Below are 18,225 nucleotides of genomic sequence, written 5' to 3'. Positions count from 1 at the left end.
CACCTTTAAGAGCAGGAAATATACTTCATGATCTCAGTGTAGGCAACTTATCAGTTCTCTGTCTTCTTTCTCATTTTCCGATACTGCTCTAATGAAAGACACGGTCGGTTATTGTAAATATAGATAGATAGACAGTTGACACAATCAGAATTAGAGAGAAAGAGAACGTTAAAGAGAGAGAAGAACAGGGGAGGAAGGGTGGGGAGAGAGAGAAGAAGAAGAAGAAGAAAATGCCTATATTGCATTTTGACCAATGGGGTATACCACTGACACACACATGAGGGGTTCCACCAAGTCATCTTATTGGAAGGTTTAACCTGAAATCTTGTGTTAGCAAATACACAACATTACTCAATAAACACGATAATGACGTCAAGATACACATATGATAAAAACACAAACGAAGGATTGCATGTCTCCCTGTTTTCCAGCACAATAATGTAGACGTTAATTGCTCCGACCATGGAGCTACCAAAAATCTTTTTGGTAGCTCCATGCTCCGACTTAGTTCAACCACATATACACGTGAAAATTATTCGATTTCTTCTCTTATTGTTGTGCGGACCTTTCACTATATGCTTTATGAACCTCTCATGATCATCAATGTATTAGTCTAAGAAGGAAGTTGTAATTTAACAGTTACTCCGGTATCTATTTTTTTTTTTTTTTTGATATTGAATGTACTTGTGATTACAATATTGCTCTACTTCCATTTATTTGGATTTGTTGATTTTCCTTTTACGCATGTTGTATACATTTGTTGCAAGTGTCGGAAATCAGTTTTAAACTATATTATGTTTATTTGGTAGAGCGCTTCTTATACCTTCTTGCTATCATTTAGAGAGATTAGGAATCTTCCATTTTTAGTGAATCATCAAGAAGAATTAATCTTTGTAACTTGAAATCACATCTACAAAGTGTTGAATGTCGATTTCCCCCGGCCTTCTAAACGTGGGCCATTGTTTTCAATCAACATTCGGCTTAAATTCGTGGAAAGAAGAACAAAAGCCTCGGTGCAGCTTATAAGAAGGACAACAATGCACCACGCATTTATTTGCAACAAACCAAAAACATGCTTTTGATGAATCCAGTAGTCCATGTAGACCGCAAAAATTATACTGATTTGTTTTTTGTTGGTTTTTTTTTTTTTTTTGATCTGGTTGTCTTTGCAGTTTAATGTAGGGAGGGTATGTACCCTATGCATGACACGAAAATTAGCCATGGCTACAATAATGTAATATGCATAATTATGTGTCATGATTCATTATGTGAAACGTGCATGCAAAATGTGAGCACAGGATGTTGTGTTCTGTAAACAGGCAAGACTTCTCTCTGCGATATCTTAAACACAGGAAAAACTATGCCTGCACGTGACAGTTGGAGGGGGGGGGGGGCAATCGTGTCGATACATAACAGAAATTGTGCTGCAATACCATACAGTGTCATTTGAAATAACAGGCAAAGGGTAACAGAGATACAAGAGAGCGAGGTGAAGAGATATAGAGGCAGCAAATTACTGTTAGAAGTCTACATCTTTCTCCTCCTCCCTCCCCCCCCCCCACACACACTCTCTCTTTCATTTTTGTGTCATTATACTGGTCATATCAATACCGAGGTTATACAGAGCTATGTGAATCAGGATAGTTGATTCCATACCATTTCAGTGTCCTTCACGAGGGAAAGACATTCTGTCGGTCACGGAATCTTTTGTTTGTTTGTTTGTTTGTTTGCTTTTTCTTTACTTCTTGATTTAGTATTTTGCTTGAAGAGGAGTCACACCTCTCGCTCTGTAAGATAATCATAATGATGTAGGCCTTGAGCCATTCGACATTATCATGAGTTAGCGCGAGCCTTCTTCTCTTCTTTACCCAGTACCTATACATGTATCATTGTACTGTTAGCAAGTTGGTGATGAATGTAGATAAACAGTGGGGCGGTGCTTCATTGCAGTCTCAAGATATAGTTTAAATCATGAAACATTTAGTAAGTGGAAACTGAGTAGATGAATGAATAAACACACAGAAGTGACCCGTTAACCATGGACAATAGCTACAGGTGTGTGTCACATAGATGTATCATTGTCACTATGACAGGGGGTGTGCGGAGCAAAGGGTCCCCGAACAGTTACACCTGGACAATCCTAACGTCGATAACACCTGTGGGAGAAAATTGTTCTGAGGACGTTTGCCCAGTTTAATGCAAGTATACTGTATAATCATGCCGAACAAAAACTGACTGTAGCGAGCAACATTCGTTAACGGAGAAAGGTGTTAATACTAAACCTCTATAGAATGGAAGGCAGTGATAGCTGGATATAAATCATGGTTCTCGTTCGGATTTTGTGATGTGATGTTGCTCCTGCTAGTGTGTTGGTTGTGTCCCAATGATTGCGATACTGGTGGGAAGTTTGTATTGATTTATTGTTGTTTTGTTGGAGAATGGTGCTGGTGCTGTTGATGTTTTGCTGTTAATGTTGTTGATGTTGTTGACGTTAACTTTAGTGCTGGCGCTGCTGCTTGTTGTGACTGTTGCGGCTTTCTTATTTGTTCAGTTTCTCGTCAAAGCAAGAATGATTCAGATGGCGTTAGGCATGAATGAGGCCGGTTTACAACATTTGTTTCAGGTAAGCTCAAATGTCTCAAGGGCAACCAATATCACAGCATGAATGAAAGTAATTTTTGCCACAACTTGCCTTTTCGATTTGTCGTCATCGTCATGAAATAACTATTTACAGAGCCTTGTTTCCTGGATTTTTTTTTTTTCATCAGTACAAACAAGAATGAACTTTGACACAAGCTTCCGCTTTATACCTTCTGAAGATACAGCCATCACGGCGCCTCACTCTTGTGTATTATATGTCCGCCCAATAAGTACGGTACAATGTTAAAAAAAATGCGAGATTCGGATTCGAGGGGGGAAAGGGCTGGGACGACACACCACGGCAGAACAAAAGCCTTAAGAATTCTGACGTACTTTTGCGGTTTCGCCACCACAAAAAGTGCAACTGGATGCACATGCATGTTGGTATTTCAGCCTATTGGACTGTTCTCTGCAGCCTGTGTGGGGGTGAAGCTGAGGCAGGCAATTTCATGAATACCTGACAATGTACTTGTGCTTTCATAATATATCACTGCAGAATGGAAGTGATATCTTGTTTACAATGTTCGTTTCCTTAAGGGCTCAAATCGTTTTTCATGCTTTCCAACATAATTATTATGACTCACCATGTGAGGATTGTTCAAAGAAGTGCGTTTATCCAACATGGGATACGATTGTGACTTTTGTCGCCGTCAGAGTTAGAACATGGGGTGATGGAGCTGCAGCATGTTCCATGGACAGAAGATATCCTTTAACGGTAAAACTTGCACATGGATTGAGCATCATCCAATCCCTCCTCCGGAGGAACTCTGACGAACATCATGGCATGATAGCGTGTGTACATTGTATCAGAAGACACGGACGGTGTGTCGCATCACCAGCCTATCGATTTAGCAGAAATTGAGGTGTGTGTGTTTGTGTGTATGTGTGTGTGATGCTTAATATAAGTGTAAGTTTATGTGTGTATGTCTTTGCGCTGGTCTCTATGTATGACAAATCAGACTGTGTGTGTGTGCACTTGTGTGTGTGTGTGTGTGTGTGTGTGTGAAATTTATTTTCCTTTTGGTCGATGATGTCGTACGAATATCATGGGACAGATCTCCATGGGCTAACAACCTTACGTGCTTTTTTTTACGTTCTCTAGTCTCAAGAGTTGTCTCTTCATTAAACCTTAACGGGAGTGTATAGTACTGTTGAGGTGAGGACTCATGTTTTGAACATTCCTAAGTGAGATAATGAGAAATTTCTTATGAAATATGAAAGAGCATGTAATTTTAAGAAGGATTCAACGTTTATTTGATAACAATTGGTTTACAAATGGCTGAGATATCCAAAAAAAAATTATAATAATAAAAGAGTACAGGCCACGCCTTTTATTAGGATCTCTTTGTTTCACCCTGTTTCTAGATATCTCAGCCATTTCATAACCGATTTTCATCAAATCAACTTTTTATACCCCTGAGAATTGCATGCTCTTTGACATCTCATAGAGTGGTTTCTGAATATCTCGCAAAACATCATAAGCTAAATCCTCACCTCGACCAGAGCTGTACACACCCTTTAAAAGCCTACGTCATGATTATGTGCCATCCTTTGAAATGTCAGAGACGGTATATCTCATTCAATCACCTTTTTAGCGGGAACGGCAGGGTTAATCTATAACGGAACCATCCATTGTCTCTTCGGGACCAAAAGGATTTTTTTTTTTTCAAACTACATTCTCGTGCTGTCGAAACAGGAGCCGAACAAAGTCAATGACATGAAACAATAACACGCCGACGGTCTAGTGGTTGTGATCAGCGAGATATCATCAAGGCTGTGATCATTCCAATAATAATGATAAATCAAGCAGCGTGACGTTCATGCCTCGTCAGCTGCACAAGAATGATCTATTAACCCTGACAGTGCTGTCAGCCACCTGTTTCTACGCGTGTCGTCAGTGACATTTTGAGCTGTTGGCAGTCAGAGGGTTACTTGTGTGCGTGTGTGCGTGTGTGTGTGTGTTCATCTTCTCGTATCTATTTTGGTACAATGATAAGCACACTAAAGCTCAACTGATTTTCGCACCTCATCTGAAACAAAGGAATGACAAGACGTGGGTGTTCATAGGCTTACATGATTGGAAGTATCGCATTTCAACCGAGAAGTCATAGCGGCGAACAGTTTTCTACACGAGGCTGCGGCAACGATGGTGTCTGAACCTCAGGATTAACACATTACATGAGAAAACTGGAGAGATCACGTAGTCATGAATGCGCTGGGACAATGGAGTTCAAACGTCCCGCGGCAAAGTCCTGAATAGGGAAAACGCTTTCCGTCCCTCCATAGCCGCAGCTCATTTGCATACGTAATTAGATCCGATAGACCTGAGTGTTAGAGAGCAGAAGCTGTATCTCCAGTATAGGTCCCAGTAGTTTGGTTCATCAGATTAGGGTAAAGTCCTATACCGAATCAGCTACCACACAGATACACACAAGAACCTAGCACAACGACATAAATAGTTAGTTTGGACAAAGAACACTGTCAAAATCTACTCTATGAACATTGATATTTTTTTTTGTCTTCTAAATATTGAAGAGCCATCTGATAATGTTACTTTAATTAAGTAAAATACATTTTGCGGTATGATGTACACCAATACATGTCGTTATCCATAGATTTTGAGTGTATTTCTGAAACACTGTTTTGCCTCAAACTCTTCACAGAGCTTACCACAGTCCCAAATGCGCATTCTGATGTCAGTGCATAGGCCTTGATTATACATTGGTAAATAACTAGCATTCAGCTACTTGAAGTACCGTATCCAATTGAGCCTCTGGAATCTTCTGGAACAAAGAGCTGAATGTGAAGCTGAGGCCGGAGGACATTGACAAGTCCCACCGTATTGTTGCTGCACGTCCTGTCAACCAAGGTGAGAAGACGAACCTAGCTCCCTACACCAATCATCGTCAAGTTTATACCGTGTTCGTCATCTTGTCATCATGAGCAGAAAGCGAATGAAATGGAAGCAGCATCTTGGCTTCGAGGAGGACCTGACAGAAACAAATATGAATCTATTGCAGATAGCAAATGAGTTGTCAAAGCAAACGGTATAATGTGATTGCTGCTTAGTGAACGAATGGACGCATCCTCTCGGTGCTGATCAAAGCGACGAATGACGGTACTCCCTCCCCACCCCCATCTCCCCCCCCCCCAACAAAAAATGCATTGAATGACTGATTTTCAAAAAGTGCAATGACGTTTTCATATTATTTTGACTATCAACTGGTGTACAACCTAGTTTTTAACGTATAGCTTGTTTGTTTGTTTGTCTGTGTGTTTTTGTTTTTGTTTTTGTTATTTCGCTTACCGCTTACATCTTGGTTTGATCGTTAAATGTCGGTTTCGATTATAATTATACTTGTGTCTTCTGCAACAGGCAGAATTATAACGTAAACTGTAAAAATTGTTTTCTTTTCAATGGAAGCATTACACAATGATTACGGTGTACATACATCAGAATTTGATAGTGAAGTCGATAATCATAATACTTGTTGTACTCCCGATAATTTTGTTTTGTCGATTATGTTAAGACAACTGAAAACCCAGATACATTTACATTGTTATAATTTACTTGTTTGTTGTTTGTTTGTTTTTATTTCCGTCTTCAGACAAAAAATACACACATTACAAGTTGCACATACATATTGCATATACGTACAGAAGAAACGGGGATTGCCCCTTCTGTCATATTTTCAAAATATGTCTGTTCTTCCACAGGAAGAATTCTAACGTAAACTGTAAAAATTGTTTTCTTTTCAATGGAAGCATTACACAATAATTACGATGTACATGTGAAATGCAAAAAAGACAAGAATGCCTACTTGCGTATTTCCCATCTTTATTAGATAGAAATTCACCTTTTTAGTCTGTGAATGAATCAGTTACACAAAAGATGAACGTTTATTGGATGTGCTTGTATTATACAAATAAACAAGCAAGAATGGATTATTTTCAGTGAATATCTGCTTTATGATTTGTAAACCCCCTGAAAACAAAAGAACCGTTAAATTTTATGATTTATGAGTGGATGAGACACAAAATCGATAGAATACGAAATTCTTTAGGAAGAGCTGAGAAAGATTTTAAAAAAGCAAAATATCCTGTGTTGTACAAGTCGAGTCAGAATCATAATGATACAGTTTAATCAAATGGCAAATCAAATCTGTCACACACACCTCGGCAGTGTTGAAAAAGTCACCTGGATAATGTCAACGAGTAGACATAGGTCATTGTCGCACAGATTAACGAATTAACCTCCTGACCTTAACCTTTTCACATCTTCTTCTTCTCAGTTTAAGTAGGAAGCAGGCGGTCACCCCGTAAGTTAAATTATCTTGCACTCTATTGCGGATAGATTCAATTTCCAATGATTAAACTCCACACGCCTTGTTTTCGTCGAGACGGAATTACAAATGGAACGCAACACGAGTCAGTGATGTGTTCATTTGGACTGCTTTTTTTTTTTTTGTCGGCTTATCAAGTCATCCGAGTGAAGCTCAAAAGCCAATTGGCTTTGAAGATTTCATTAACTTTCAAACCAGTACAAAGATAGTCTTTCAAGAGTTTTCTTTTGATAATAATAATAGTAAATGATAACAATACTTTCAACATAATATGCATACAAGAATATTATATATATATATATATATATATATATATATATATATATATATATAAGAACAAAAAGATAGATAAATACATGAATAAGTAAATATTTGAATGAATACACGTGATGATACGAAAAATGGTAGGAGTAAGCTATCTTCATTTCGAATGAGATGGTAAAAGAATTTCTATGCAAGAGCCACGATCTATAATAATATATACTCCAGTTGTTAAGAAGAGAATTTGATATACAGTAAGCAAGAAATCAAAGAGGAAAAGAAAAATCACACTTTTATCGAGTCACACTCTATCGATGGCTGAAGAAGATTGAATAAGAGAGTGTTTAACATGAATCGACTCATGAATAACTCGAAAGACACACTTGCTTTGAAGCCTCCACTCAGTATTAAGGTAAGCGTGTCAAGGCAAAGCCACAATTCCTAATTTCCCTTTCCATTTCTCCATGTATAATTTGGAGGAGGAAATTGGACGAAAAAGAGAAGAGAGAGTCCACAGACTTAAGGAACGTAGGCAAACAAAATCAAGTAAAATATCACAGGTTCCAAGATGTTTTTTTTTTTTTTTTTATACTTTGATAACTTGAATCTATTGCGAAGAGGGAACCCGAGGTCTATCCTTTATGTCATGTACTTGGATAAGTAACATTTAGAAGAAGGCATAAACGTTTTATCCGATGAAACACAGCTACTAAATAAGAATCACTCGTCCATAAAAGGCGCCACAAAGGTAGTTACTGTGTGAGACACATAGCGAACCTAACTTAACATATTAACTGGGTTACCGCAGCACAATTCCAGTGTAATTAGCCTTTTTTTTTTTCTTTGGTAATGTCTACCGTCAATGTCCGTGATCATGTTTGACTGATGATAGAACTGATGCCCAAAAATTGTAGTTGTTTGCTTTCTCATATCAGAACACTGTCCCTAAAGTCTGGAATATGAAGCTACTGCGCTCTTAGAAGGGTTGAAAAAAAATCATCATCTTTAATCAACACTTGATAATGTAGTATGGTGACCTGTAAACATTTGATTAATATTTGCCCAACTACTTTTTGGTAGACTTGCCAATCTCTCAAAACGCTTATTTTGATAATCATTGTCCAACATTTTTTTTTTTTAAGCAAACGATTGCCAAACCGACAAAACCTTCCTTCATTGGGTGAATTACTTACCCAAGTCACAAATAACCCCTAAATTTGGCAATCATTTAATAGCAAAAGATTCTAAATGCACACATCGAATTTGATAATCACTGCCAAATTTCAAAAATTCTTTCAGTCAATTTTCAAGATGCATGTTTATTGGATCATTGATATCAAATTGTTTTCCCCCTGAATAAATCACATCTAATTCTATTCTCTAAAAGAAAAAGAAAAAAAAAAAAGCTTTGGAGAACTTTGGAGAAAAAAAAGGAACCGATACACACATAGAACAAAAAGACAGTAATTGTTCGTGTTTAAGCAAATTAAATGGAACCACATTATGGCTAACTTAAACGAGTTTTCTTCATCAGGAATACTAAGGGTAAAGCATTTATTTCAAAATGTATACGACTCACAATTACAATAAAGCAGATACACAACAGAAGTTATGATCGAATTATCTACATATTTTCTTTGGAAAAATCACATTAGTTTGTCCGTGTGCACAGATCATGATAAAAGTAGTTTTACGTGTCTAGCTCATCACGTCTGTTGAAAATATTATAGCTTTGATATTTTCAGTCTTTGAATATTGTCTATTTCACATCCGTTATCATGTTACAAAACCTTCTGTCTACACAAGATGTAAACATACTTCCGCATTTCTTTCTTTGAAATGATAATAAAATAGTAACGGAAACACACTTTTATAAATTGACTCGCGAGAGGATAGCGACCCCAAACCAGGCTTTTTCACCACTCAGTAACACTGCCTTCTGGTTCTAACCGCACAGAAGGGAGATTTGTTGGGATACAGCAGACTCAACGGAGGTTTAGATCTGGCTAATATTATGATGATTTCCATCACATATATCTTTTTTAATTTTTTTTTCCCTTCATATAGCTTGCCGTTGACGCCCTGAAACCCTTTGTCGTGGAAATTTGCAGTAAATATTTATGTCGTTCGTGGGAGCTGTAGACAGTCACAGAAAAGGAACATCAACTAAGTACAAAAGAAAGATAAGGAACAATGGCATACGAAATAAATTAAAGATAGGACAGATCATAAAAAGCGCAGTAGAAAAGAGAAAATTTCAGGCAGGATGAAGAAGAAGAAAGAGAAGAAAAATCCAACAACGAAGTAAGTAAAGCTTTAAGTCAACATAATGTTATAATTCTCTCTCTCTCTCTCTCTCTGTATACATATATATATATAATTATATATATGAATATCATTATATATCATATTTATATATTCACTTTGTGAAGTTTACTTTTACCGAGTGCTCGATGGCGTGTAGGTAGTCGAACTAATGATAACAATAACTCTCGAAAGGATTGCCTGAAACTCGGAGTATACCAGTAAAGTACCGATGAACTCTTCTCTAGTCAACTACCTGTGTGACGATTGTTAAAACTATGGATATGTTGGTGCATATAGTGAATATAATTATTGTTAATTTATCAGTTTGGTAAACTTTCCATTTCTTTTCCTTTTATATGCAAAACTTTGGTGCAACAAGTGCGAGAGTAAGATTAAAAACAGGACAGTATTTTACTAAGAGTCATAAACGTACTATTTTCATCTAACGAAAGTGTAGTCCGTCTATAGCCAACACTGATATGTTTTGCGTACATGTTTGTTGATTTTATTGTTTGGAGTATCTCTGTGTGTGTGGATGGGTGGGAGTGGTTGTGGGTGTCTTTGGAAATTTGGCGTTTCCTGTTAGCTTTATAGAGGAAAATTTTGAAAATAAGATGAATATGAAGGAGTTAGCGCTTTTCAGATATTTTGAACTTAATTCAGCGGGTAATGCATTTTTATAGCCCAAGTATATGGGACTTTGGGACATAAAATTGCAATGAAAAGGAAACATACCCAACCGAATGGGAAAGTATCGAATTGAATATATGTATATATATATATATATATATATATATATATATATATGGCAACAAAATACTAAAAATTAACTGTCCTTGCACCCGCCTCGCTATGTTCTGGTTAAGTCCATTGCTGTCAATATATATATATATATATATATATATATATATATATATATATATATATATATATATATATATGTATATATATATATATATATATATATATATATATATATATATATAAGTAACAAAACTGGAACAAAGTTCATGTTGTATTCACCAACGGTTTATTTCTGCACACAAATTTTCGAGCGTCTCGCCGCCCTTTCTCAAGTGTTGATACTGAGAGAACAATAACAAAATTAAGCCCTAACAATATATTGCAACAGACTGTGTTACCAAGGATGCGCGCTACATGGATATTCTATATGTATGTATATATATATATATATATATATATGCAACAAAATACTAAAAATTAACTGTCCTTGCACCGCCCCGCCATGTTCTGGTTAAGTCCATTGCTGTCAATATATATATATATATATATATATATATATATATATATATATATATATATATATAATCATGAATGTAATAATAATAATATATATATATATATATATATATATATATATATATATATATACTCATGATTCTATCATTAAGTCACAGCTGTAAATTATTTGTGTTTTTTTATTTGATTTTATTTCAGTTCTGCATGTTTTTGAGGTAGATATACACCTATGGAAACGTACCTGAACAGGTACGCATAAACATAACGCACAAGAATCAAAGAAGAAAAGAAATAATTTGAGACAGCTTGTCAACTGACACGACCACCACATCAGCGATTTCTGAACCTCCAAAGGCCGCTGAAATCACTGTTACCGCTAATTCTCCATGCTGACTATTACTTCCCTTGCAGATGATCATGTGCCGTGCTTCAAAAGAATTAAAGGCAATGACACAGGTTTAAAGAAAAAAATGACACAAATAATTCATTGACACGTAGGTAAACATTAGGAATACGTGAATGGAGACAAATCCTCAATTAAATGGCATTTTATTTTCCTTTGACACCGTGATATTTCGGCTAACATGAATGCGAGAACTCGATTTCAAGCTCCATTACCTAAGTGGGTTATCTTCGTTAGAGCGTACAATCAACACTGGCTCTTGGAGCGACTGTGACGATCTCTCCACACAGGGGGTAAGGCAAGAGTGTCAATAGTGCTTGCTGAGGAAACAGTCTTATTGACGGATAGAAGTATCAATGAGAAACTTTAAATAAAAAATATGCTGTAAAGAGATTTTGTGCATCAACGATAACACACAAAAATAATTCTTGTATCAAATAGGCCTCTTTTATGTTAATAATCACATCTAGTATGTAATCACCACGCATACTCATGGGTATCTCTCTTTCTTTCTTTCTACACATCAATATTATATGCATATACCGTATGTCAAAAAAAAATACAACGGAACCCTCCGCAATGATAAATATCTATAAAAGTAGTGAATCAATCCAAATACAAATTCAGGGTATGAAACTGTAACTCATTGTCCACATCTTACAGAAAACCTCATTCGATTTGCTTCAGTGGCCAAAGAGAAATGAGGAATTTTGCAGAGGATGTCAGGAATCTCTTCCCTCGAAGTTCTGTCTATTACATTCATACACAAAAGCATCGAAGTGCTAAACTTGGAAGAATCAGACTCATGACATACTTTACAACATTCCACATTTCTCTGTGACCGCTTAACCAAATTGAATGTTTTTTGTTTTGTTTTGTTTTGGTTTGGTTTGGTTTGGTTTGGTTTGGTTTGGTTTTTTGTTTTTTTTGCAAAATAGAGCTAAGATGTTATAATTTAAGACCCTGAAGTAGCATTTAGACAGTTCAATCATATTCGGTGTTATCAATGCGAAAATTTGATTGTATTTTTTTTTGACATACTGTATATACTGTATATAGGATAAACTCAGCAAAAAAAAGAAGAAAATAAACATTTTTTCAAGTTTATATTTCTAATAGAATATTTGGCTCAAATTAATGTAATTACACCATATTGAAGGTAATTTAATTGGCTATCAACCTGGGAGGTCGATAAGAAGGGAAACTTCACGCATGAGTGAACACCTTTGTTTTAACACCTTTGTTTTTCTTCTCCAAGGCACAAAAGTAAAAATTGCAAGAATGAACAAGTTGTCATTCATACGTAAGTGCTCTTCCATATAACAATAATAACATAAGACAAATTTAACACAAGTAGATACATGAGTTAAGTTGCAAAAATAGATCTTTGATCTCAATAATGTCTTTGAAGCCTAGAATATCAAAAAAGGTCAAAAGTAGGGGGAAAATGAAGAATCTTGGGTCGAATCCAAATTCAAATGAAATAAGAGAAGAAGCAATATTCTAAAAAAAATGGTAGAAATTTTAATTTGTTTTCAAATGAGGAAAATTGTGAATAATATTTGGTTCTTAAATTCATCTCATGAATGCTTAGATTATTAAATAAAACAGTCAAATAAAGAAATTCTGTATATCCAGTCATCTTTATGCCATTACTCCCTATGTCGCTTGAAGTTCAAGCCGATAGAAAATTCTTTTCCCCCTTTAGTTTCCCACTTTGCTTTGGTTTGATGTTATAGAGAGATAAAGAGAACAAAACACTTGTTTTTGCTATTTTATTCGTTCTCTCATTGTGTTAAGCTTTTTTTTTTTGTTGTTGTTGTCATTGGTATCTAGAAGGGTATTGTCAAATGAAAGACAACATGTCAAATATTGCAATTTTTACTTTTGTGCTTCGGAGGGCAAAAATGAATGTGTTCACTCATGTGTAAAGTTTCCCTTTGTATTAACCTGCTAGCTTGATAGCCAATTAAATCATAATATTATAATACATTGATTTTCATCAGAATCTTCTATGAAAAATATAAACCGAAAAAGTGTTTACTTTTTTTTTGCTTAGTGTATGTACTAATTGTATATATATACAATATATATATATATATATATATATATATATATATATATATATATATATATATATATATATCTGTGTGTGTGTGTGTGTGTGTACGTATGTGTGTGTGTATCTCACTATTATCAGTCTTCGTAGACGGAGTAGAAAAGCTGCAGCAACATGTTGAGTCCAAAGTTCCCTCTCCTTCATCAGCTTGATAATATGTTGCTCTTCAAGATTTACAGGGCTCACACCTGTAAATAAAATGGAATGTCCCAGACCCCTTCACAAATTCGTACCAAAGATACCAAAATAAATGAAGAAAAATTAATAAAAAATCAATAATGCAGTTTGGCAAAAAAAAAAACAAAAAAAAAAACTGAATAGCTGCAGATATTGAGTATGAATTCCTCTACAAACTACATGTTGGTTGGAAGATGAAAGCTATTCTCATGGGATTTGAAGGGACTATGTTTCATTGGATGCATGTACAGAAAATAGGTGATATTTTGAGTGAAAAGAACTCGTAGTCTGGCTTTGCGGACCCTTGGACAGAGTTTAAGCTGAAGAACCTGCCTTGGGAATTTGATGGATGAAAGGATATATCTCACTTGTCCAGGTTAGTGAAGATGAAACACCTCATTTCTCCCAGCTAATTTAGAGAATTTTTTCGAATTTTGAATTTTAACACACGTCTCTATGAGGAATTATTTACCCGTGTGAGCCCTATAGAGTATGCATGTAATGCACACAAGTCAATGGGAACTATCCATCAAGTTCTGCTGGTTTCTGTTGATCTATTCTGACAAATCTCTCCCTCCCTCCCCCTTCCACCTCTCCTTCCCCCTACCCCCTACCCCCCCCCCAACTCTGCTTAACTACAATTTGCTTTCTTATTATGTTCTTGTGGTACTAGATCTTAGTACATAGTAGTCATCAGTGCCACACAACTTTGAATGATTGTTGTATTTTAATGAATTTCTTTGTTTTGGCTACCACTGAAACAGCTCAAAATACATAGAGTTAATCTGTTTGATAAAATCAAAGTCTTTCAAAGTACTTTTTAAGCAATAAGGTGATGATATTATGTTCTTGTGGTACTAGATCTTAGTACATAGTAGTCATCAGTGCCACACAACTTTGAATGATTGTTGTATTTTAATGTATTTCTTTGTTTTGGCTACCACTGAAACAGCTCAAAATACATAGAGTTAATCTGTTTGATAAAATCAAAGTCTTTCAAAGTACTTTGTAGGCAATAAGGTGATGATGACAACCCCTTAATCAAGGATAACTGCCTGCATCTATGTATTCATCTTATGAAGAACTAATGAATACTGCAAGATTTATTTTTGAAACAAAAAAAAAAAACGCAAAGGGCATCATTTTCAAAAGTGCAAAAGTGTCCCTTTGAGAAGCTTTACAACCCTTCAATGTGAAATTTCTCATACATATGATGTAGGGGCAAATATCATCAAAAACACATCTTTGATGTTAAAAACTCAATTAAGAAATATGACCTCTATACTATAGGGCTCACACCTGTAAATAAAATAGAATGTCCCAGACCCCTTCACAAATTCGTATCAAAGATACCACAATAAATGAAGAAAAAATTAATAAAAAATCAATCATGCAGTTTGGCAAAAATCTGAATAGCTGCAGATATTGAGTATGAATTCCTCAACAAACTACATTTTGGTTGGAAGATGAAAAGAACTCGTAGTCTGGCTTTGCGGACCCTTGGACAGAGTTTGAGCCGAAGAACCTGCCTTGGGAATTTGATGGATGAAAGGATATATCTCACTTGTCCAGGTTAGTGAAGATGAAACACCTCATTTCTCCCAGCTATATTTTAGAGAATTTTTTCGAATTTTGAATTTTAACACACGTCTCTATGGGGAATTATTTACCCGTGTGAGCCCTATAGATGTCATTTGGATACGTCATTCTTTGCCTGTTTCGACTTAACTCCTACCAACTGCTGGGGTCCAGAGGACTCGAAGTGTTATGGTAGTGATGCGCTAAGCTGCGAACAGCAAATCTCACTCTTCTTGCTGTTATGATAAGCGAGTTTTAGATCTATGACGCGAACGCGTTGTTAAAACGACGCAGCCTCCCTGGCTGAACAATGGAAACGGCTATTTCGCGCATGTGCGGAACACCATTTTCAGCCTAATAGCGTTCGTGTCGCAGATTTAAAGCTCGATATTGATGTTGTGAGAGATAGTTTGCAAAAGACAACTTTGTTGGGAATAATGTTCTTTCCAGCGTATGCTTAAAGCTCTTCGTAAGAGCGGGTGATTAAAGGTATAATCTACCATTTGCAGATGAAGCAAAAACCCCGCATTAGTGCTTTAACTCTTTGTGTGCCATGGTGGAAATACCCTGTGTACCACATTATTCTGAGACACCAACGATGTCATGCTTTGAGAAGACATTCTGTTTTTCAAGTCTATGTTACTTCAATAGATTTTTGTTTAGCCGGACATAATTATAGTAAATAAAGCTGTAGAGAGAATGCCAAGCTTTGTTTTGATGTACGGGTAACGTGTATGACAAATCTGTCATTGTTTTTCTTTCAAATGAATCGTATAGGTAAATTACTGTAAAGGCACGACTTTTGCACATCAAAGGGTGACAGAAACTTAGAATTTACACCTAAATCCATTAAGGAACATCGCTTGTTAGTCAGTCACGACATAAAATGTAAGCTATATAAGAGAGGAACGAAAGCGCGAGAAAAGCTTTCATTGTACAGCGGCATTTGGCTATTTATCGATCGGTTTGGGCGGGTTTGTGCATTTGAGCAGAATATGCGAAGGTGGCACGCCGTCGACTGAGTGGGACGTGCGAACGTGGCACATAGAGGGTTAAAATAGTTCTAAAATATGAGTTAGGGATAGAAACAACTATTGTAAAAAAATTTAATCCGTATAATCGATGTTAAGTATTGTTAAATACACAAAATGTGAAGAATAGTTATAATAAAAAATAATATTTCCACACTAAACCGTCTACAGTTATGGTTCAATGAGAAAAAAACAAAACAACTAATATCTCCTTATATTCTAGGCTTTATTGCGAAAATTTTGTATGGTAGGATGCTTTGTGATACAACAGACCTGCTCATATGTATCAAATGTGATATCTTGAACATTTTTAAAATCACTGCTCCCAAATGTAAACAGGACCTTTAACATTCATCGCTGAGAGCCTCCGGTGTTTTTGGTAATGGTCCATCGATGTTTCTGACCCGTATAGAATGGACTCTGCACAAGCTCTTGAATTGTTGATCTTCACTTAGTCTTCACTTCACTTCACATTTGATTTCCGGGGGAGGGGGGGTTATCACATGACTTCTACACCTGCGCTTTCCTTGATTTAAAATTGAGGAATGAGTCTCGTACATCATAGAGATGAGGAGCATTCTCCAGTGTAATTACCCCTTTCTTTGTCTTGATGTTTTTCGTTTGGCCGATGTTGAGAAAAGTTTTGTCTTTAAATTCCTTCAATAAAATGAAGACCAACTGTATTCGAGGCAGACTGAAAGCTATGGTGATTGAGGGATTCTGCTTTCTCTATTGTCGAGGCAAGAAGGGCGATGTCATCAGAAAAGTCCAGGACATGTTGACGGATCTCTAGATGCCTATTGCTGCTTCTGGGCTCTTGAAGGAAGACTCCTGTTTCTTCATATGAGGAAGAAAGTGCTTGGCGCATGGGAGAGACTTTGTGTGGCGAAGAGGTATGGGGAAGGGATATAGGTCTAACCCCGGGGCAATTACCCCATACCCTTCCCCTGACCCAACCCTAATCCTAACCCCAACCCAAACTCTAACCCTAATCTTTACTCTAACCTTTACTCTAACCTTATCACTTACCAGTGTTTCGCCGGCGTATTTTTTATTTACACGCAAGCCTGTGGCTTTTCGCAATTTAATTCAATGAAACCGCTTGTGATGCGTCTATGCTTACTCCGCTCGGGTTGCGAAGAGTTCTGTGGGTTACTAATTGTACTTGTACAGTGCCTCCGCTCGCGCCGATTCGATTCGTACACGTGTATAGCTTGTACCACTGAGAGGGGAGATCAGTGGTTTGTACGCGCTGTGAAAGTTTTGCTTGCCGCGGTAGACCTGCATCCAACAAGTCCATGTACGTACATTGTACTATGTAAACGAGTGAGAGTGCGAAAAACAAGACACTACAAAACAAAAAACTTGAAAGTTATGGAATAGGCTGGTACATGTGCATGTACATGTATCAGAGAGTTCTGAAATAACATGATTGCATAATCTAATGACACCTGCCTGAATGGAATGAAATACATTGGAAAATCATGCTTGCCATTTTTCTCATTTTAAAATTAATATATTGTATCAAAAGTAATGTATTTGTCTTTCAGACCCCCCTCACTCTCTTATTTCCAAAACGTCTCTCTTCTCCCGTCTCTCCATACATCATAGTATTTGTTCCAAATACAAGCTCTCTCTATCTCTCTTGACTCCCTCTCATATCACATGATTTCTGTTTCCAAGACCCCCTCTCTCTCTATATATATATATACATTGAATGTACATGTATTAATGTTATTTCTCAGACCCCAACCCCCCTCTGTTATATCTGTTGCTATAATAAAGGCCCTACATCTATCTTCATACTGATGGTATATTATTTTGTTTCTCAAACCTGTCCCTCTTTTCTTCATACTAGTTTCAAAGACTCACTCTGCATATTCATTTTTCCGACCTCTCTCGACCCCCTTCCTTTTTCAAATGCATGACTCGTGTATTCCTTGCTCGATCACTTCTTGAATTAGCCTATATACACTGTATATCATACAATTCATTTGTTTCTCATACTCTCTCTGTCCCTCCCCCTTCTCTCTTTCTGATTCTTAAACTTTACAATGTTTGTTTACAAGACCACTTTCTACTCTCTATATACATTGATCAGTTTGT

Source organism: Diadema setosum, chromosome 14 (assembly GCF_964275005.1).
Source record: "Diadema setosum chromosome 14, eeDiaSeto1, whole genome shotgun sequence".
NCBI lineage: Eukaryota > Metazoa > Echinodermata > Echinoidea > Diadematoida > Diadematidae > Diadema > Diadema setosum.
The sequence above is the reverse complement of the archived record's forward strand: the minus strand, read 5'-3'. Positions refer to the sequence as shown.